Source organism: Anomaloglossus baeobatrachus, unplaced genomic scaffold (assembly GCF_048569485.1).
Source record: "Anomaloglossus baeobatrachus isolate aAnoBae1 unplaced genomic scaffold, aAnoBae1.hap1 Scaffold_5157, whole genome shotgun sequence".
Lineage (NCBI taxonomy): Eukaryota > Metazoa > Chordata > Amphibia > Anura > Aromobatidae > Anomaloglossus > Anomaloglossus baeobatrachus.
Window position 1 is genome coordinate 1 of NW_027444519.1, and position 21700 is coordinate 21700.

At 46.4% G+C, this 21700-nt stretch overlaps 13 non-coding genes across 13 annotated transcripts; all 13 read right to left on the reverse strand.

Annotated features, from left to right (window-relative positions):
• Positions 1-1381: 1381 nt before the first annotated feature.
• LOC142282636 (U2 spliceosomal RNA) lies at positions 1382-1572 on the reverse strand. Its single transcript, XR_012744500.1, has one exon. It is a non-coding gene; the product is annotated as a U2 spliceosomal RNA (small nuclear RNA).
• Positions 1573-2959: 1387 nt separating this feature from the next.
• On the reverse strand, positions 2960-3150 carry LOC142282645 (U2 spliceosomal RNA). The gene has a single exon (XR_012744509.1). It is a non-coding gene; the product is annotated as a U2 spliceosomal RNA (small nuclear RNA).
• A 1387-nt stretch (positions 3151-4537) lies between these two features.
• On the reverse strand, positions 4538-4728 carry LOC142282646 (U2 spliceosomal RNA). Its single transcript, XR_012744510.1, has one exon. It is a non-coding gene; the product is annotated as a U2 spliceosomal RNA (small nuclear RNA).
• A 1387-nt stretch (positions 4729-6115) lies between these two features.
• Positions 6116-6306, reverse strand: LOC142282647 (U2 spliceosomal RNA). Its single transcript, XR_012744511.1, has one exon. It is a non-coding gene; the product is annotated as a U2 spliceosomal RNA (small nuclear RNA).
• Positions 6307-7693: 1387 nt separating this feature from the next.
• Positions 7694-7884, reverse strand: LOC142282648 (U2 spliceosomal RNA). The gene has a single exon (XR_012744512.1). It is a non-coding gene; the product is annotated as a U2 spliceosomal RNA (small nuclear RNA).
• A 1387-nt stretch (positions 7885-9271) lies between these two features.
• On the reverse strand, positions 9272-9462 carry LOC142282637 (U2 spliceosomal RNA). The gene has a single exon (XR_012744501.1). It is a non-coding gene; the product is annotated as a U2 spliceosomal RNA (small nuclear RNA).
• Positions 9463-10849: 1387 nt separating this feature from the next.
• LOC142282638 (U2 spliceosomal RNA) lies at positions 10850-11040 on the reverse strand. The gene has a single exon (XR_012744502.1). It is a non-coding gene; the product is annotated as a U2 spliceosomal RNA (small nuclear RNA).
• A 1387-nt stretch (positions 11041-12427) lies between these two features.
• LOC142282639 (U2 spliceosomal RNA) lies at positions 12428-12618 on the reverse strand. Its single transcript, XR_012744503.1, has one exon. It is a non-coding gene; the product is annotated as a U2 spliceosomal RNA (small nuclear RNA).
• A 1387-nt stretch (positions 12619-14005) lies between these two features.
• LOC142282640 (U2 spliceosomal RNA) lies at positions 14006-14196 on the reverse strand. Its single transcript, XR_012744504.1, has one exon. It is a non-coding gene; the product is annotated as a U2 spliceosomal RNA (small nuclear RNA).
• Positions 14197-15583: 1387 nt separating this feature from the next.
• Positions 15584-15774, reverse strand: LOC142282641 (U2 spliceosomal RNA). Its single transcript, XR_012744505.1, has one exon. It is a non-coding gene; the product is annotated as a U2 spliceosomal RNA (small nuclear RNA).
• Positions 15775-17161: 1387 nt separating this feature from the next.
• LOC142282642 (U2 spliceosomal RNA) lies at positions 17162-17352 on the reverse strand. Its single transcript, XR_012744506.1, has one exon. It is a non-coding gene; the product is annotated as a U2 spliceosomal RNA (small nuclear RNA).
• Positions 17353-18739: 1387 nt separating this feature from the next.
• LOC142282643 (U2 spliceosomal RNA) lies at positions 18740-18930 on the reverse strand. Its single transcript, XR_012744507.1, has one exon. It is a non-coding gene; the product is annotated as a U2 spliceosomal RNA (small nuclear RNA).
• Positions 18931-20317: 1387 nt separating this feature from the next.
• On the reverse strand, positions 20318-20508 carry LOC142282644 (U2 spliceosomal RNA). The gene has a single exon (XR_012744508.1). It is a non-coding gene; the product is annotated as a U2 spliceosomal RNA (small nuclear RNA).
• Between the last annotated feature and the right edge of the window lie 1192 nt (positions 20509-21700).

Consider the following 21700-nt stretch of genomic DNA (forward strand, 5'->3'; position numbering starts at 1 on the left):
AATTGGTTTGGGCCTCGAGTGGCACCCTGGCCTATGCCGGACACATCTTAGGGAGAGAGAGCGAGAGGGAGACAAACCCACGCCTACACAAGACATTTTGTCACCCAAGCCAACCCTTGAAAAGGCTGCTTTGCAGAGCCAAAACAAGAAGAATGGTGCGTTTTGCAGCCGCCGCCCACTGCAATGAATCTGAATAACTCCTCCTTTAGGGCGCAAGCAACTCCCCTCCCCCTTGCAGTCTTTCCAATTCACGATACAAAAAGACGGACAGGACAGGTTGCCTGACTTTCCGTCACTGCCACCCTTTGCCATCCTTACCCGTAGAAAGCCCTTTCATCATCCCCAAACCCTAATCTTTTCCCTTTCCTTCCCAGCCCCCAAACCCTGCCCTCTGTACCTTTCTCACCACCCGCTTCCCTTCTCCTGTCATCCCCCTACCACCCGGGAAAAAAAGAGATTGCCCCCTCCTTCCACTAGCCCACCCTCCCACCCAAAGAACAACTTCTTCTGCGCAGCTTGTTTTCTAGGCAGCAGCGCTATTGTGATGTCATCGGGGGGCATTGTGACAAGCCGCCAGTGTTCCGTCTCTTCATGTTGTGCACAGTTCAAACGGAAAATACATCAACAGGCAGACTACAGAAAAGCTTACTATCAAAGGTTAGAGGGGGGCTTTCTCAGAGGGCTTTTTACAGTTTTTCTATTCCCAATTAGCCGTTTAAGTGTACTTATTGAAAGTAGTAATTCTTTCATAGGCCGCCCTTTCTTAGTATTTGACGTTCCTTATATTGCGGTATGAGGCTTCGCAGTAGGTTGCAAACATTCATCACCCATGACTGTCCCCAATTGAGCTCAGAAGCTCAATGTCTATCATGACCTCTCTTTTAGAATGTCCAAGAGCAAGCAAACTATTCCTCCAGGAGAGGGCGCCAACAGACTACTAAAGAGATCATCATTACTCAAAGAAAACCCCAAAAACCAATGCATGATAGGAATAAACAGGTAACTTTCTTTGGAGTGGAAGCGGAGAGATCGCACCAGATGCCAATTCTAGATGTTATCACACCTGTGGTCACTGCAGCAGCAGGTGAATCCACTTTGTCCAAAAGGGATCTATTCCATTCAATTGCAAATGATCTAGATAAGACAGAGAACTGCAGCACGGGGACATAGCCGAGTTGGTCAGGTTGAGTGGTGATGAGTTTGCTATTTGGATGAATAAAGAAAGTCAAAAGTGTGAAAGATAAAAAACAAAAGGAGGAAGTGTGAAAAGTGAATGGGCCAAATTGAGGTGCATATGAAGACGTATGCTTTCTTCCAATTCATTAAATCGGGCTAATATGAATCAGGTGAATTGAGTTCTGCTTTTGGAAACTGGGTTAAGAAGGGGTGCACCGTTCCTGGAGGTACTGCAATACCAGGTCAATGCGTGGAGTGGACAGAGCAAGCTCTTTTTCCATCTCCCTGTTCTAAAAATCCATTTAATATATGGTCCCCAGATAGGGGACGTATCAGATATTAAACTGATAAGAACAGATACTACACTTGATCTTAGCCAAAAGGCCGAGAAGCGATAACCAGAATTGGTTTGGGCCTCGAGTGGCACCCTGGCCTATGCCGGACACATCTTAGGGAGAGAGAGCGAGAGGGAGACAAACCCACGCCTACACAAGACATTTTGTCACCCAAGCCAACCCTTGAAAAGGCTGCTTTGCAGAGCCAAAACAAGAAGAATGGTGCGTTTTGCAGCCGCCGCCCACTGCAATGAATCTGAATAACTCCTCCTTTAGGGCGCAAGCAACTCCCCTCCCCCTTGCAGTCTTTCCAATTCACGATACAAAAAGACGGACAGGACAGGTTGCCTGACTTTCCGTCACTGCCACCCTTTGCCATCCTTACCCGTAGAAAGCCCTTTCATCATCCCCAAACCCTAATCTTTTCCCTTTCCTTCCCAGCCCCCAAACCCTGCCCTCTGTACCTTTCTCACCACCCGCTTCCCTTCTCCTGTCATCCCCCTACCACCCGGGAAAAAAAGAGATTGCCCCCTCCTTCCACTAGCCCACCCTCCCACCCAAAGAACAACTTCTTCTGCGCAGCTTGTTTTCTAGGCAGCAGCGCTATTGTGATGTCATCAGGGGGCATTGTGACAAGCCGCCAGTGTTCCGTCTCTTCATGTTGTGCACAGTTCAAACGGAAAATACATCAACAGGCAGACTACAGAAAAGCTTACTATCAAAGGTTAGAGGGGGGCTTTCTCAGAGGGCTTTTTACAGTTTTTCTATTCCCAATTAGCCGTTTAAGTGTACTTATTGAAAGTAGTAATTCTTTCATAGGCCGCCCTTTCTTAGTATTTGACGTTCCTTATATTGCGGTATGAGGCTTCGCAGTAGGTTGCAAACATTCATCACCCATGACTGTCCCCAATTGAGCTCAGAAGCTCAATGTCTATCATGACCTCTCTTTTAGAATGTCCAAGAGCAAGCAAACTATTCCTCCAGGAGAGGGCGCCAACAGACTACTAAAGAGATCATCATTACTCAAAGAAAACCCCAAAAACCAATGCATGATAGGAATAAACAGGTAACTTTCTTTGGAGTGGAAGCGGAGAGATCGCACCAGATGCCAATTCTAGATGTTATCACACCTGTGGTCACTGCAGCAGCAGGTGAATCCACTTTGTCCAAAAGGGATCTATTCCATTCAATTGCAAATGATCTAGATAAGACAGAGAACTGCAGCACGGGGACATAGCCGAGTTGGTCAGGTTGAGTGGTGATGAGTTTGCTATTTGGATGAATAAAGAAAGTCAAAAGTGTGAAAGATAAAAAACAAAAGGAGGAAGTGTGAAAAGTGAATGGGCCAAATTGAGGTGCATATGAAGACGTATGCTTTCTTCCAATTCATTAAATCGGGCTAATATGAATCAGGTGAATTGAGTTCTGCTTTTGGAAACTGGGTTAAGAAGGGGTGCACCGTTCCTGGAGGTACTGCAATACCAGGTCAATGCGTGGAGTGGACAGAGCAAGCTCTTTTTCCATCTCCCTGTTCTAAAAATCCATTTAATATATGGTCCCCAGATAGGGGACGTATCAGATATTAAACTGATAAGAACAGATACTACACTTGATCTTAGCCAAAAGGCCGAGAAGCGATAACCAGAATTGGTTTGGGCCTCGAGTGGCACCCTGGCCTATGCCGGACACATCTTAGGGAGAGAGAGCGAGAGGGAGACAAACCCACGCCTACACAAGACATTTTGTCACCCAAGCCAACCCTTGAAAAGGCTGCTTTGCAGAGCCAAAACAAGAAGAATGGTGCGTTTTGCAGCCGCCGCCCACTGCAATGAATCTGAATAACTCCTCCTTTAGGGCGCAAGCAACTCCCCTCCCCCTTGCAGTCTTTCCAATTCACGATACAAAAAGACGGACAGGACAGGTTGCCTGACTTTCCGTCACTGCCACCCTTTGCCATCCTTACCCGTAGAAAGCCCTTTCATCATCCCCAAACCCTAATCTTTTCCCTTTCCTTCCCAGCCCCCAAACCCTGCCCTCTGTACCTTTCTCACCACCCGCTTCCCTTCTCCTGTCATCCCCCTACCACCCGGGAAAAAAAGAGATTGCCCCCTCCTTCCACTAGCCCACCCTCCCACCCAAAGAACAACTTCTTCTGCGCAGCTTGTTTTCTAGGCAGCAGCGCTATTGTGATGTCATCGGGGGGCATTGTGACAAGCCGCCAGTGTTCCGTCTCTTCATGTTGTGCACAGTTCAAACGGAAAATACATCAACAGGCAGACTACAGAAAAGCTTACTATCAAAGGTTAGAGGGGGGCTTTCTCAGAGGGCTTTTTACAGTTTTTCTATTCCCAATTAGCCGTTTAAGTGTACTTATTGAAAGTAGTAATTCTTTCATAGGCCGCCCTTTCTTAGTATTTGACGTTCCTTATATTGCGGTATGAGGCTTCGCAGTAGGTTGCAAACATTCATCACCCATGACTGTCCCCAATTGAGCTCAGAAGCTCAATGTCTATCATGACCTCTCTTTTAGAATGTCCAAGAGCAAGCAAACTATTCCTCCAGGAGAGGGCGCCAACAGACTACTAAAGAGATCATCATTACTCAAAGAAAACCCCAAAAACCAATGCATGATAGGAATAAACAGGTAACTTTCTTTGGAGTGGAAGCGGAGAGATCGCACCAGATGCCAATTCTAGATGTTATCACACCTGTGGTCACTGCAGCAGCAGGTGAATCCACTTTGTCCAAAAGGGATCTATTCCATTCAATTGCAAATGATCTAGATAAGACAGAGAACTGCAGCACGGGGACATAGCCGAGTTGGTCAGGTTGAGTGGTGATGAGTTTGCTATTTGGATGAATAAAGAAAGTCAAAAGTGTGAAAGATAAAAAACAAAAGGAGGAAGTGTGAAAAGTGAATGGGCCAAATTGAGGTGCATATGAAGACGTATGCTTTCTTCCAATTCATTAAATCGGGCTAATATGAATCAGGTGAATTGAGTTCTGCTTTTGGAAACTGGGTTAAGAAGGGGTGCACCGTTCCTGGAGGTACTGCAATACCAGGTCAATGCGTGGAGTGGACAGAGCAAGCTCTTTTTCCATCTCCCTGTTCTAAAAATCCATTTAATATATGGTCCCCAGATAGGGGACGTATCAGATATTAAACTGATAAGAACAGATACTACACTTGATCTTAGCCAAAAGGCCGAGAAGCGATAACCAGAATTGGTTTGGGCCTCGAGTGGCACCCTGGCCTATGCCGGACACATCTTAGGGAGAGAGAGCGAGAGGGAGACAAACCCACGCCTACACAAGACATTTTGTCACCCAAGCCAACCCTTGAAAAGGCTGCTTTGCAGAGCCAAAACAAGAAGAATGGTGCGTTTTGCAGCCGCCGCCCACTGCAATGAATCTGAATAACTCCTCCTTTAGGGCGCAAGCAACTCCCCTCCCCCTTGCAGTCTTTCCAATTCACGATACAAAAAGACGGACAGGACAGGTTGCCTGACTTTCCGTCACTGCCACCCTTTGCCATCCTTACCCGTAGAAAGCCCTTTCATCATCCCCAAACCCTAATCTTTTCCCTTTCCTTCCCAGCCCCCAAACCCTGCCCTCTGTACCTTTCTCACCACCCGCTTCCCTTCTCCTGTCATCCCCCTACCACCCGGGAAAAAAAGAGATTGCCCCCTCCTTCCACTAGCCCACCCTCCCACCCAAAGAACAACTTCTTCTGCGCAGCTTGTTTTCTAGGCAGCAGCGCTATTGTGATGTCATCGGGGGGCATTGTGACAAGCCGCCAGTGTTCCGTCTCTTCATGTTGTGCACAGTTCAAACGGAAAATACATCAACAGGCAGACTACAGAAAAGCTTACTATCAAAGGTTAGAGGGGGGCTTTCTCAGAGGGCTTTTTACAGTTTTTCTATTCCCAATTAGCCGTTTAAGTGTACTTATTGAAAGTAGTAATTCTTTCATAGGCCGCCCTTTCTTAGTATTTGACGTTCCTTATATTGCGGTATGAGGCTTCGCAGTAGGTTGCAAACATTCATCACCCATGACTGTCCCCAATTGAGCTCAGAAGCTCAATGTCTATCATGACCTCTCTTTTAGAATGTCCAAGAGCAAGCAAACTATTCCTCCAGGAGAGGGCGCCAACAGACTACTAAAGAGATCATCATTACTCAAAGAAAACCCCAAAAACCAATGCATGATAGGAATAAACAGGTAACTTTCTTTGGAGTGGAAGCGGAGAGATCGCACCAGATGCCAATTCTAGATGTTATCACACCTGTGGTCACTGCAGCAGCAGGTGAATCCACTTTGTCCAAAAGGGATCTATTCCATTCAATTGCAAATGATCTAGATAAGACAGAGAACTGCAGCACGGGGACATAGCCGAGTTGGTCAGGTTGAGTGGTGATGAGTTTGCTATTTGGATGAATAAAGAAAGTCAAAAGTGTGAAAGATAAAAAACAAAAGGAGGAAGTGTGAAAAGTGAATGGGCCAAATTGAGGTGCATATGAAGACGTATGCTTTCTTCCAATTCATTAAATCGGGCTAATATGAATCAGGTGAATTGAGTTCTGCTTTTGGAAACTGGGTTAAGAAGGGGTGCACCGTTCCTGGAGGTACTGCAATACCAGGTCAATGCGTGGAGTGGACAGAGCAAGCTCTTTTTCCATCTCCCTGTTCTAAAAATCCATTTAATATATGGTCCCCAGATAGGGGACGTATCAGATATTAAACTGATAAGAACAGATACTACACTTGATCTTAGCCAAAAGGCCGAGAAGCGATAACCAGAATTGGTTTGGGCCTCGAGTGGCACCCTGGCCTATGCCGGACACATCTTAGGGAGAGAGAGCGAGAGGGAGACAAACCCACGCCTACACAAGACATTTTGTCACCCAAGCCAACCCTTGAAAAGGCTGCTTTGCAGAGCCAAAACAAGAAGAATGGTGCGTTTTGCAGCCGCCGCCCACTGCAATGAATCTGAATAACTCCTCCTTTAGGGCGCAAGCAACTCCCCTCCCCCTTGCAGTCTTTCCAATTCACGATACAAAAAGACGGACAGGACAGGTTGCCTGACTTTCCGTCACTGCCACCCTTTGCCATCCTTACCCGTAGAAAGCCCTTTCATCATCCCCAAACCCTAATCTTTTCCCTTTCCTTCCCAGCCCCCAAACCCTGCCCTCTGTACCTTTCTCACCACCCGCTTCCCTTCTCCTGTCATCCCCCTACCACCCGGGAAAAAAAGAGATTGCCCCCTCCTTCCACTAGCCCACCCTCCCACCCAAAGAACAACTTCTTCTGCGCAGCTTGTTTTCTAGGCAGCAGCGCTATTGTGATGTCATCAGGGGGCATTGTGACAAGCCGCCAGTGTTCCGTCTCTTCATGTTGTGCACAGTTCAAACGGAAAATACATCAACAGGCAGACTACAGAAAAGCTTACTATCAAAGGTTAGAGGGGGGCTTTCTCAGAGGGCTTTTTACAGTTTTTCTATTCCCAATTAGCCGTTTAAGTGTACTTATTGAAAGTAGTAATTCTTTCATAGGCCGCCCTTTCTTAGTATTTGACGTTCCTTATATTGCGGTATGAGGCTTCGCAGTAGGTTGCAAACATTCATCACCCATGACTGTCCCCAATTGAGCTCAGAAGCTCAATGTCTATCATGACCTCTCTTTTAGAATGTCCAAGAGCAAGCAAACTATTCCTCCAGGAGAGGGCGCCAACAGACTACTAAAGAGATCATCATTACTCAAAGAAAACCCCAAAAACCAATGCATGATAGGAATAAACAGGTAACTTTCTTTGGAGTGGAAGCGGAGAGATCGCACCAGATGCCAATTCTAGATGTTATCACACCTGTGGTCACTGCAGCAGCAGGTGAATCCACTTTGTCCAAAAGGGATCTATTCCATTCAATTGCAAATGATCTAGATAAGACAGAGAACTGCAGCACGGGGACATAGCCGAGTTGGTCAGGTTGAGTGGTGATGAGTTTGCTATTTGGATGAATAAAGAAAGTCAAAAGTGTGAAAGATAAAAAACAAAAGGAGGAAGTGTGAAAAGTGAATGGGCCAAATTGAGGTGCATATGAAGACGTATGCTTTCTTCCAATTCATTAAATCGGGCTAATATGAATCAGGTGAATTGAGTTCTGCTTTTGGAAACTGGGTTAAGAAGGGGTGCACCGTTCCTGGAGGTACTGCAATACCAGGTCAATGCGTGGAGTGGACAGAGCAAGCTCTTTTTCCATCTCCCTGTTCTAAAAATCCATTTAATATATGGTCCCCAGATAGGGGACGTATCAGATATTAAACTGATAAGAACAGATACTACACTTGATCTTAGCCAAAAGGCCGAGAAGCGATAACCAGAATTGGTTTGGGCCTCGAGTGGCACCCTGGCCTATGCCGGACACATCTTAGGGAGAGAGAGCGAGAGGGAGACAAACCCACGCCTACACAAGACATTTTGTCACCCAAGCCAACCCTTGAAAAGGCTGCTTTGCAGAGCCAAAACAAGAAGAATGGTGCGTTTTGCAGCCGCCGCCCACTGCAATGAATCTGAATAACTCCTCCTTTAGGGCGCAAGCAACTCCCCTCCCCCTTGCAGTCTTTCCAATTCACGATACAAAAAGACGGACAGGACAGGTTGCCTGACTTTCCGTCACTGCCACCCTTTGCCATCCTTACCCGTAGAAAGCCCTTTCATCATCCCCAAACCCTAATCTTTTCCCTTTCCTTCCCAGCCCCCAAACCCTGCCCTCTGTACCTTTCTCACCACCCGCTTCCCTTCTCCTGTCATCCCCCTACCACCCGGGAAAAAAAGAGATTGCCCCCTCCTTCCACTAGCCCACCCTCCCACCCAAAGAACAACTTCTTCTGCGCAGCTTGTTTTCTAGGCAGCAGCGCTATTGTGATGTCATCGGGGGGCATTGTGACAAGCCGCCAGTGTTCCGTCTCTTCATGTTGTGCACAGTTCAAACGGAAAATACATCAACAGGCAGACTACAGAAAAGCTTACTATCAAAGGTTAGAGGGGGGCTTTCTCAGAGGGCTTTTTACAGTTTTTCTATTCCCAATTAGCCGTTTAAGTGTACTTATTGAAAGTAGTAATTCTTTCATAGGCCGCCCTTTCTTAGTATTTGACGTTCCTTATATTGCGGTATGAGGCTTCGCAGTAGGTTGCAAACATTCATCACCCATGACTGTCCCCAATTGAGCTCAGAAGCTCAATGTCTATCATGACCTCTCTTTTAGAATGTCCAAGAGCAAGCAAACTATTCCTCCAGGAGAGGGCGCCAACAGACTACTAAAGAGATCATCATTACTCAAAGAAAACCCCAAAAACCAATGCATGATAGGAATAAACAGGTAACTTTCTTTGGAGTGGAAGCGGAGAGATCGCACCAGATGCCAATTCTAGATGTTATCACACCTGTGGTCACTGCAGCAGCAGGTGAATCCACTTTGTCCAAAAGGGATCTATTCCATTCAATTGCAAATGATCTAGATAAGACAGAGAACTGCAGCACGGGGACATAGCCGAGTTGGTCAGGTTGAGTGGTGATGAGTTTGCTATTTGGATGAATAAAGAAAGTCAAAAGTGTGAAAGATAAAAAACAAAAGGAGGAAGTGTGAAAAGTGAATGGGCCAAATTGAGGTGCATATGAAGACGTATGCTTTCTTCCAATTCATTAAATCGGGCTAATATGAATCAGGTGAATTGAGTTCTGCTTTTGGAAACTGGGTTAAGAAGGGGTGCACCGTTCCTGGAGGTACTGCAATACCAGGTCAATGCGTGGAGTGGACAGAGCAAGCTCTTTTTCCATCTCCCTGTTCTAAAAATCCATTTAATATATGGTCCCCAGATAGGGGACGTATCAGATATTAAACTGATAAGAACAGATACTACACTTGATCTTAGCCAAAAGGCCGAGAAGCGATAACCAGAATTGGTTTGGGCCTCGAGTGGCACCCTGGCCTATGCCGGACACATCTTAGGGAGAGAGAGCGAGAGGGAGACAAACCCACGCCTACACAAGACATTTTGTCACCCAAGCCAACCCTTGAAAAGGCTGCTTTGCAGAGCCAAAACAAGAAGAATGGTGCGTTTTGCAGCCGCCGCCCACTGCAATGAATCTGAATAACTCCTCCTTTAGGGCGCAAGCAACTCCCCTCCCCCTTGCAGTCTTTCCAATTCACGATACAAAAAGACGGACAGGACAGGTTGCCTGACTTTCCGTCACTGCCACCCTTTGCCATCCTTACCCGTAGAAAGCCCTTTCATCATCCCCAAACCCTAATCTTTTCCCTTTCCTTCCCAGCCCCCAAACCCTGCCCTCTGTACCTTTCTCACCACCCGCTTCCCTTCTCCTGTCATCCCCCTACCACCCGGGAAAAAAAGAGATTGCCCCCTCCTTCCACTAGCCCACCCTCCCACCCAAAGAACAACTTCTTCTGCGCAGCTTGTTTTCTAGGCAGCAGCGCTATTGTGATGTCATCGGGGGGCATTGTGACAAGCCGCCAGTGTTCCGTCTCTTCATGTTGTGCACAGTTCAAACGGAAAATACATCAACAGGCAGACTACAGAAAAGCTTACTATCAAAGGTTAGAGGGGGGCTTTCTCAGAGGGCTTTTTACAGTTTTTCTATTCCCAATTAGCCGTTTAAGTGTACTTATTGAAAGTAGTAATTCTTTCATAGGCCGCCCTTTCTTAGTATTTGACGTTCCTTATATTGCGGTATGAGGCTTCGCAGTAGGTTGCAAACATTCATCACCCATGACTGTCCCCAATTGAGCTCAGAAGCTCAATGTCTATCATGACCTCTCTTTTAGAATGTCCAAGAGCAAGCAAACTATTCCTCCAGGAGAGGGCGCCAACAGACTACTAAAGAGATCATCATTACTCAAAGAAAACCCCAAAAACCAATGCATGATAGGAATAAACAGGTAACTTTCTTTGGAGTGGAAGCGGAGAGATCGCACCAGATGCCAATTCTAGATGTTATCACACCTGTGGTCACTGCAGCAGCAGGTGAATCCACTTTGTCCAAAAGGGATCTATTCCATTCAATTGCAAATGATCTAGATAAGACAGAGAACTGCAGCACGGGGACATAGCCGAGTTGGTCAGGTTGAGTGGTGATGAGTTTGCTATTTGGATGAATAAAGAAAGTCAAAAGTGTGAAAGATAAAAAACAAAAGGAGGAAGTGTGAAAAGTGAATGGGCCAAATTGAGGTGCATATGAAGACGTATGCTTTCTTCCAATTCATTAAATCGGGCTAATATGAATCAGGTGAATTGAGTTCTGCTTTTGGAAACTGGGTTAAGAAGGGGTGCACCGTTCCTGGAGGTACTGCAATACCAGGTCAATGCGTGGAGTGGACAGAGCAAGCTCTTTTTCCATCTCCCTGTTCTAAAAATCCATTTAATATATGGTCCCCAGATAGGGGACGTATCAGATATTAAACTGATAAGAACAGATACTACACTTGATCTTAGCCAAAAGGCCGAGAAGCGATAACCAGAATTGGTTTGGGCCTCGAGTGGCACCCTGGCCTATGCCGGACACATCTTAGGGAGAGAGAGCGAGAGGGAGACAAACCCACGCCTACACAAGACATTTTGTCACCCAAGCCAACCCTTGAAAAGGCTGCTTTGCAGAGCCAAAACAAGAAGAATGGTGCGTTTTGCAGCCGCCGCCCACTGCAATGAATCTGAATAACTCCTCCTTTAGGGCGCAAGCAACTCCCCTCCCCCTTGCAGTCTTTCCAATTCACGATACAAAAAGACGGACAGGACAGGTTGCCTGACTTTCCGTCACTGCCACCCTTTGCCATCCTTACCCGTAGAAAGCCCTTTCATCATCCCCAAACCCTAATCTTTTCCCTTTCCTTCCCAGCCCCCAAACCCTGCCCTCTGTACCTTTCTCACCCCCCGCTTCCCTTCTCCTGTCATCCCCCTACCACCCGGGAAAAAAAGAGATTGCCCCCTCCTTCCACTAGCCCACCCTCCCACCCAAAGAACAACTTCTTCTGCGCAGCTTGTTTTCTAGGCAGCAGCGCTATTGTGATGTCATCGGGGGGCATTGTGACAAGCCGCCAGTGTTCCGTCTCTTCATGTTGTGCACAGTTCAAACGGAAAATACATCAACAGGCAGACTACAGAAAAGCTTACTATCAAAGGTTAGAGGGGGGCTTTCTCAGAGGGCTTTTTACAGTTTTTCTATTCCCAATTAGCCGTTTAAGTGTACTTATTGAAAGTAGTAATTCTTTCATAGGCCGCCCTTTCTTAGTATTTGACGTTCCTTATATTGCGGTATGAGGCTTCGCAGTAGGTTGCAAACATTCATCACCCATGACTGTCCCCAATTGAGCTCAGAAGCTCAATGTCTATCATGACCTCTCTTTTAGAATGTCCAAGAGCAAGCAAACTATTCCTCCAGGAGAGGGCGCCAACAGACTACTAAAGAGATCATCATTACTCAAAGAAAACCCCAAAAACCAATGCATGATAGGAATAAACAGGTAACTTTCTTTGGAGTGGAAGCGGAGAGATCGCACCAGATGCCAATTCTAGATGTTATCACACCTGTGGTCACTGCAGCAGCAGGTGAATCCACTTTGTCCAAAAGGGATCTATTCCATTCAATTGCAAATGATCTAGATAAGACAGAGAACTGCAGCACGGGGACATAGCCGAGTTGGTCAGGTTGAGTGGTGATGAGTTTGCTATTTGGATGAATAAAGAAAGTCAAAAGTGTGAAAGATAAAAAACAAAAGGAGGAAGTGTGAAAAGTGAATGGGCCAAATTGAGGTGCATATGAAGACGTATGCTTTCTTCCAATTCATTAAATCGGGCTAATATGAATCAGGTGAATTGAGTTCTGCTTTTGGAAACTGGGTTAAGAAGGGGTGCACCGTTCCTGGAGGTACTGCAATACCAGGTCAATGCGTGGAGTGGACAGAGCAAGCTCTTTTTCCATCTCCCTGTTCTAAAAATCCATTTAATATATGGTCCCCAGATAGGGGACGTATCAGATATTAAACTGATAAGAACAGATACTACACTTGATCTTAGCCAAAAGGCCGAGAAGCGATAACCAGAATTGGTTTGGGCCTCGAGTGGCACCCTGGCCTATGCCGGACACATCTTAGGGAGAGAGAGCGAGAGGGAGACAAACCCACGCCTACACAAGACATTTTGTCACCCAAGCCAACCCTTGAAAAGGCTGCTTTGCAGAGCCAAAACAAGAAGAATGGTGCGTTTTGCAGCCGCCGCCCACTGCAATGAATCTGAATAACTCCTCCTTTAGGGCGCAAGCAACTCCCCTCCCCCTTGCAGTCTTTCCAATTCACGATACAAAAAGACGGACAGGACAGGTTGCCTGACTTTCCGTCACTGCCACCCTTTGCCATCCTTACCCGTAGAAAGCCCTTTCATCATCCCCAAACCCTAATCTTTTCCCTTTCCTTCCCAGCCCCCAAACCCTGCCCTCTGTACCTTTCTCACCACCCGCTTCCCTTCTCCTGTCATCCCCCTACCACCCGGGAAAAAAAGAGATTGCCCCCTCCTTCCACTAGCCCACCCTCCCACCCAAAGAACAACTTCTTCTGCGCAGCTTGTTTTCTAGGCAGCAGCGCTATTGTGATGTCATCGGGGGGCATTGTGACAAGCCGCCAGTGTTCCGTCTCTTCATGTTGTGCACAGTTCAAACGGAAAATACATCAACAGGCAGACTACAGAAAAGCTTACTATCAAAGGTTAGAGGGGGGCTTTCTCAGAGGGCTTTTTACAGTTTTTCTATTCCCAATTAGCCGTTTAAGTGTACTTATTGAAAGTAGTAATTCTTTCATAGGCCGCCCTTTCTTAGTATTTGACGTTCCTTATATTGCGGTATGAGGCTTCGCAGTAGGTTGCAAACATTCATCACCCATGACTGTCCCCAATTGAGCTCAGAAGCTCAATGTCTATCATGACCTCTCTTTTAGAATGTCCAAGAGCAAGCAAACTATTCCTCCAGGAGAGGGCGCCAACAGACTACTAAAGAGATCATCATTACTCAAAGAAAACCCCAAAAACCAATGCATGATAGGAATAAACAGGTAACTTTCTTTGGAGTGGAAGCGGAGAGATCGCACCAGATGCCAATTCTAGATGTTATCACACCTGTGGTCACTGCAGCAGCAGGTGAATCCACTTTGTCCAAAAGGGATCTATTCCATTCAATTGCAAATGATCTAGATAAGACAGAGAACTGCAGCACGGGGACATAGCCGAGTTGGTCAGGTTGAGTGGTGATGAGTTTGCTATTTGGATGAATAAAGAAAGTCAAAAGTGTGAAAGATAAAAAACAAAAGGAGGAAGTGTGAAAAGTGAATGGGCCAAATTGAGGTGCATATGAAGACGTATGCTTTCTTCCAATTCATTAAATCGGGCTAATATGAATCAGGTGAATTGAGTTCTGCTTTTGGAAACTGGGTTAAGAAGGGGTGCACCGTTCCTGGAGGTACTGCAATACCAGGTCAATGCGTGGAGTGGACAGAGCAAGCTCTTTTTCCATCTCCCTGTTCTAAAAATCCATTTAATATATGGTCCCCAGATAGGGGACGTATCAGATATTAAACTGATAAGAACAGATACTACACTTGATCTTAGCCAAAAGGCCGAGAAGCGATAACCAGAATTGGTTTGGGCCTCGAGTGGCACCCTGGCCTATGCCGGACACATCTTAGGGAGAGAGAGCGAGAGGGAGACAAACCCACGCCTACACAAGACATTTTGTCACCCAAGCCAACCCTTGAAAAGGCTGCTTTGCAGAGCCAAAACAAGAAGAATGGTGCGTTTTGCAGCCGCCGCCCACTGCAATGAATCTGAATAACTCCTCCTTTAGGGCGCAAGCAACTCCCCTCCCCCTTGCAGTCTTTCCAATTCACGATACAAAAAGACGGACAGGACAGGTTGCCTGACTTTCCGTCACTGCCACCCTTTGCCATCCTTACCCGTAGAAAGCCCTTTCATCATCCCCAAACCCTAATCTTTTCCCTTTCCTTCCCAGCCCCCAAACCCTGCCCTCTGTACCTTTCTCACCACCCGCTTCCCTTCTCCTGTCATCCCCCTACCACCCGGGAAAAAAAGAGATTGCCCCCTCCTTCCACTAGCCCACCCTCCCACCCAAAGAACAACTTCTTCTGCGCAGCTTGTTTTCTAGGCAGCAGCGCTATTGTGATGTCATCGGGGGGCATTGTGACAAGCCGCCAGTGTTCCGTCTCTTCATGTTGTGCACAGTTCAAACGGAAAATACATCAACAGGCAGACTACAGAAAAGCTTACTATCAAAGGTTAGAGGGGGGCTTTCTCAGAGGGCTTTTTACAGTTTTTCTATTCCCAATTAGCCGTTTAAGTGTACTTATTGAAAGTAGTAATTCTTTCATAGGCCGCCCTTTCTTAGTATTTGACGTTCCTTATATTGCGGTATGAGGCTTCGCAGTAGGTTGCAAACATTCATCACCCATGACTGTCCCCAATTGAGCTCAGAAGCTCAATGTCTATCATGACCTCTCTTTTAGAATGTCCAAGAGCAAGCAAACTATTCCTCCAGGAGAGGGCGCCAACAGACTACTAAAGAGATCATCATTACTCAAAGAAAACCCCAAAAACCAATGCATGATAGGAATAAACAGGTAACTTTCTTTGGAGTGGAAGCGGAGAGATCGCACCAGATGCCAATTCTAGATGTTATCACACCTGTGGTCACTGCAGCAGCAGGTGAATCCACTTTGTCCAAAAGGGATCTATTCCATTCAATTGCAAATGATCTAGATAAGACAGAGAACTGCAGCACGGGGACATAGCCGAGTTGGTCAGGTTGAGTGGTGATGAGTTTGCTATTTGGATGAATAAAGAAAGTCAAAAGTGTGAAAGATAAAAAACAAAAGGAGGAAGTGTGAAAAGTGAATGGGCCAAATTGAGGTGCATATGAAGACGTATGCTTTCTTCCAATTCATTAAATCGGGCTAATATGAATCAGGTGAATTGAGTTCTGCTTTTGGAAACTGGGTTAAGAAGGGGTGCACCGTTCCTGGAGGTACTGCAATACCAGGTCAATGCGTGGAGTGGACAGAGCAAGCTCTTTTTCCATCTCCCTGTTCTAAAAATCCATTTAATATATGGTCCCCAGATAGGGGACGTATCAGATATTAAACTGATAAGAACAGATACTACACTTGATCTTAGCCAAAAGGCCGAGAAGCGATAACCAGAATTGGTTTGGGCCTCGAGTGGCACCCTGGCCTATGCCGGACACATCTTAGGGAGAGAGAGCGAGAGGGAGACAAACCCACGCCTACACAAGACATTTTGTCACCCAAGCCAACCCTTGAAAAGGCTGCTTTGCAGAGCCAAAACAAGAAGAATGGTGCGTTTTGCAGCCGCCGCCCACTGCAATGAATCTGAATAACTCCTCCTTTAGGGCGCAAGCAACTCCCCTCCCCCTTGCAGTCTTTCCAATTCACGATACAAAAAGACGGACAGGACAGGTTGCCTGACTTTCCGTCACTGCCACCCTTTGCCATCCTTACCCGTAGAAAGCCCTTTCATCATCCCCAAACCCTAATCTTTTCCCTTTCCTTCCCAGCCCCCAAACCCTGCCCTCTGTACCTTTCTCACCACCCGCTTCCCTTCTCCTGTCATCCCCCTACCACCCGGGAAAAAAAGAGATTGCCCCCTCCTTCCACTAGCCCACCCTCCCACCCAAAGAACAACTTCTTCTGCGCAGCTTGTTTTCTAGGCAGCAGCGCTATTGTGATGTCATCGGGGGGCATTGTGACAAGCCGCCAGTGTTCCGTCTCTTCATGTTGTGCACAGTTCAAACGGAAAATACATCAACAGGCAGACTACAGAAAAGCTTACTATCAAAGGTTAGAGGGGGGCTTTCTCAGAGGGCTTTTTACAGTTTTTCTATTCCCAATTAGCCGTTTAAGTGTACTTATTGAAAGTAGTAATTCTTTCATAGGCCGCCCTTTCTTAGTATTTGACGTTCCTTATATTGCGGTATGAGGCTTCGCAGTAGGTTGCAAACATTCATCACCCATGACTGTCCCCAATTGAGCTCAGAAGCTCAATGTCTATCATGACCTCTCTTTTAGAATGTCCAAGAGCAAGCAAACTATTCCTCCAGGAGAGGGCGCCAACAGACTACTAAAGAGATCATCATTACTCAAAGAAAACCCCAAAAACCAATGCATGATAGGAATAAACAGGTAACTTTCTTTGGAGTGGAAGCGGAGAGATCGCACCAGATGCCAATTCTAGATGTTATCACACCTGTGGTCACTGCAGCAGCAGGTGAATCCACTTTGTCCAAAAGGGATCTATTCCATTCAATTGCAAATGATCTAGATAAGACAGAGAACTGCAGCACGGGGACATAGTCGAGTTGGTCAGGTTGAGTGGTGATGAGTTTGCTATTTGGATGAATAAAGAAAGTCAAAAGTGTGAAAGATAAAAAACAAAAGGAGGAAGTGTGAAAAGTGAATGGGCCAAATTGAGGTGCATATGAAGACGTATGCTTTCTTCCAATTCATTAAATCGGGCTAATATGAATCAGGTGAATTGAGTTCTGCTTTTGGAAACTGGGTTAAGAAGGGGTGCACCGTTCCTGGAGGTACTGCAATACCAGGTCAATGCGTGGAGTGGACAGAGCAAGCTCTTTTTCCATCTCCCTGTTCTAAAAATCCATTTAATATATGGTCCCCAGATAGGGGACGTATCAGATATTAAACTGATAAGAACAGATACTACACTTGATCTTAGCCAAAAGGCCGAGAAGCGATAACCAGAATTGGTTTGGGCCTCGAGTGGCACCCTGGCCTATGCCGGACACATCTTAGGGAGAGAGAGCGAGAGGGAGACAAACCCACGCCTACACAAGACATTTTGTCACCCAAGCCAACCCTTGAAAAGGCTGCTTTGCAGAGCCAAAACAAGAAGAATGGTGCGTTTTGCAGCCGCCGCCCACTGCAATGAATCTGAATAACTCCTCCTTTAGGGCGCAAGCAACTCCCCTCCCCCTTGCAGTCTTTCCAATTCACGATACAAAAAGACGGACAGGACAGGTTGCCTGACTTTCCGTCACTGCCACCCTTTGCCATCCTTACCCGTAGAAAGCCCTTTCATCATCCCCAAACCCTAATCTTTTCCCTTTCCTTCCCAGCCCCCAAACCCTGCCCTCTGTACCTTTCTCACCACCCGCTTCCCTTCTCCTGTCATCCCCCTACCACCCGGGAAAAAAAGAGATTGCCCCCTCCTTCCACTAGCCCACCCTCCCACCCAAAGAACAACTTCTTCTGCGCAGCTTGTTTTCTAGGCAGCAGCGCTATTGTGATGTCATCGGGGGGCATTGTGACAAGCCGCCAGTGTTCCGTCTCTTCATGTTGTGCACAGTTCAAACGGAAAATACATCAACAGGCAGACTACAGAAAAGCTTACTATCAAAGGTTAGAGGGGGGCTTTCTCAGAGGGCTTTTTACAGTTTTTCTATTCCCAATTAGCCGTTTAAGTGTACTTATTGAAAGTAGTAATTCTTTCATAGGCCGCCCTTTCTTAGTATTTGACGTTCCTTATATTGCGGTATGAGGCTTCGCAGTAGGTTGCAAACATTCATCACCCATGACTGTCCCCAATTGAGCTCAGAAGCTCAATGTCTATCATGACCTCTCTTTTAGAATGTCCAAGAGCAAGCAAACTATTCCTCCAGGAGAGGGCGCCAACAGACTACTAAAGAGATCATCATTACTCAAAGAAAACCCCAAAAACCAATGCATGATAGGAATAAACAGGTAACTTTCTTTGGAGTGGAAGCGGAGAGATCGCACCAGATGCCAATTCTAGATGTTATCACACCTGTGGTCACTGCAGCAGCAGGTGAATCCACTTTGTCCAAAAGGGATCTATTCCATTCAATTGCAAATGATCTAGATAAGACAGAGAACTGCAGCACGGGGACATAGCCGAGTTGGTCAGGTTGAGTGGTGATGAGTTTGCTATTTGGATGAATAAAGAAAGTCAAAAGTGTGAAAGATAAAAAACAAAAGGAGGAAGTGTGAAAAGTGAATGGGCCAAATTGAGGTGCATATGAAGACGTATGCTTTCTTCCAATTCATTAAATCGGGCTAATATGAATCAGGTGAATTGAGTTCTGCTTTTGGAAACTGGGTTAAGAAGGGGTGCACCGTTCCTGGAGGTACTGCAATACCAGGTCAATGCGTGGAGTGGACAGAGCAAGCTCTTTTTCCATCTCCCTGTTCTAAAAATCCATTTAATATATGGTCCCCAGATAGGGGACGTATCAGATATTAAACTGATAAGAACAGATACTACACTTGATCTTAGCCAAAAGGCCGAGAAGCGATAACCAGAATTGGTTTGGGCCTCGAGTGGCACCCTGGCCTATGCCGGACACATCTTAGGGAGAGAGAGCGAGAGGGAGACAAACCCACGCCTACACAAGACATTTTGTCACCCAAGCCAACCCTTGAAAAGGCTGCTTTGCAGAGCCAAAACAAGAAGAATGGTGCGTTTTGCAGCCGCCGCCCACTGCAATGAATCTGAATAACTCCTCCTTTAGGGCGCAAGCAACTCCCCTCCCCCTTGCAGTCTTTCCAATTCACGATACAAAAAGACGGACAGGACAGGTTGCCTGACTTTCCGTCACTGCCACCCTTTGCCATCCTTACCCGTAGAAAGCCCTTTCATCATCCCCAAACCCTAATCTTTTCCCTTTCCTTCCCAGCCCCCAAACCCTGCCCTCTGTACCTTTCTCACCACCCGCTTCCCTTCTCCTGTCATCCCCCTACCACCCGGGAAAAAAAGAGATTGCCCCCTCCTTCCACTAGCCCACCCTCCCACCCAAAGAACAACTTCTTCTGCGCAGCTTGTTTTCTAGGCAGCAGCGCTATTGTGATGTCATCGGGGGGCATTGTGACAAGCCGCCAGTGTTCCGTCTCTTCATGTTGTGCACAGTTCAAACGGAAAATACATCAACAGGCAGACTACAGAAAAGCTTACTATCAAAGGTTAGAGGGGGGCTTTCTCAGAGGGCTTTTTACAGTTTTTCTATTCCCAATTAGCCGTTTAAGTGTACTTATTGAAAGTAGTAATTCTTTCATAGGCCGCCCTTTCTTAGTATTTGACGTTCCTTATATTGCGGTATGAGGCTTCGCAGTAGGTTGCAAACATTCATCACCCATGACTGTCCCCAATTGAGCTCAGAAGCTCAATGTCTATCATGACCTCTCTTTTAGAATGTCCAAGAGCAAGCAAACTATTCCTCCAGGAGAGGGCGCCAACAGACTACTAAAGAGATCATCATTACTCAAAGAAAACCCCAAAAACCAATGCATGATAGGAATAAACAGGTAACTTTCTTTGGAGTGGAAGCGGAGAGATCGCACCAGATGCCAATTCTAGATGTTATCACACCTGTGGTCACTGCAGCAGCAGGTGAATCCACTTTGTCCAAAAGGGATCTATTCCATTCAATTGCAAATGATCTAGATAAGACAGAGAACTGCAGCACGGGGACATAGCCGAGTTGGTCAGGTTGAGTGGTGATGAGTTTGCTATTTGGATGAATAAAGAAAGTCAAAAGTGTGAAAGATAAAAAACAAAAGGAGGAAGTGTGAAAAGTGAATGGGCCAAATTGAGGTGCATATGAAGACGTATGCTTTCTTCCAATTCATTAAATCGGGCTAATATGAATCAGGTGAATTGAGTTCTGCTTTTGGAAACTGGGTTAAGAAGGGGTGCACCGTTCCTGGAGGTACTGCAATACCAGGTCAATGCGTGGAGTGGACAGAGCAAGCTCTTTTTCCATCTCCCTGTTCTAAAAATCCATTTAATATATGGTCCCCAGATAGGGGACGTATCAGATATTAAACTGATAAGAACAGATACTACACTTGATCTTAGCCAAAAGGCCGAGAAGCGATAACCAGAATTGGTTTGGGCCTCGAGTGGCACCCTGGCCTATGCCGGACACATCTTAGGGAGAGAGAGCGAGAGGGAGACAAACCCACGCCTACACAAGACATTTTGTCACCCAAGCCAACCCTTGAAAAGGCTGCTTTGCAGAGCCAAAACAAGAAGAATGGTGCGTTTTGCAGCCGCCGCCCACTGCAATGAATCTGAATAACTCCTCCTTTAGGGCGCAAGCAACTCCCCTCCCCCTTGCAGTCTTTCCAATTCACGATACAAAAAGACGGACAGGACAGGTTGCCTGACTTTCCGTCACTGCCACCCTTTGCCATCCTTACCCGTAGAAAGCCCTTTCATCATCCCCAAACCCTAATCTTTTCCCTTTCCTTCCCAGCCCCCAAACCCTGCCCTCTGTACCTTTCTCACCACCCGCTTCCCTTCTCCTGTCATCCCCCTACCACCCGGGAAAAAAAGAGATTGCCCCCTCCTTCCACTAGCCCACCCTCCCACCCAAAGAACAACTTCTTCTGCGCAGCTTGTTTTCTAGGCAGCAGCGCTATTGTGATGTCATCGGGGGGCATTGTGACAAGCCGCCAGTGTTCCGTCTCTTCATGTTGTGCACAGTTCAAACGGAAAATACATCAACAGGCAGACTACAGAAAAGCTTACTATCAAAGGTTAGAGGGGGGCTTTCTCAGAGGGCTTTTTACAGTTTTTCTATTCCCAATTAGCCGTTTAAGTGTACTTATTGAAAGTAGTAATTCTTTCATAGGCCGCCCTTTCTTAGTATTTGACGTTCCTTATATTGCGGTATGAGGCTTCGCAGTAGGTTGCAAACATTCATCACCCATGACTGTCCCCAATTGAGCTCAGAAGCTCAATGTCTATCATGACCTCTCTTTTAGAATGTCCAAGAGCAAGCAAACTATTCCTCCAGGAGAGGGCGCCAACAGACTACTAAAGAGATCATCATTACTCAAAGAAAACCCCAAAAACCAATGCATGATAGGAATAAACAGGTAACTTTCTTTGGAGTGGAAGCGGAGAGATCGCACCAGATGCCAATTCTAGATGTTATCACACCTGTGGTCACTGCAGCAGCAGGTGAATCCACTTTGTCCAAAAGGGATCTATTCCATTCAATTGCAAATGATCTAGATAAGACAGAGAACTGCAGCACGGGGACATAGCCGAGTTGGTCAGGTT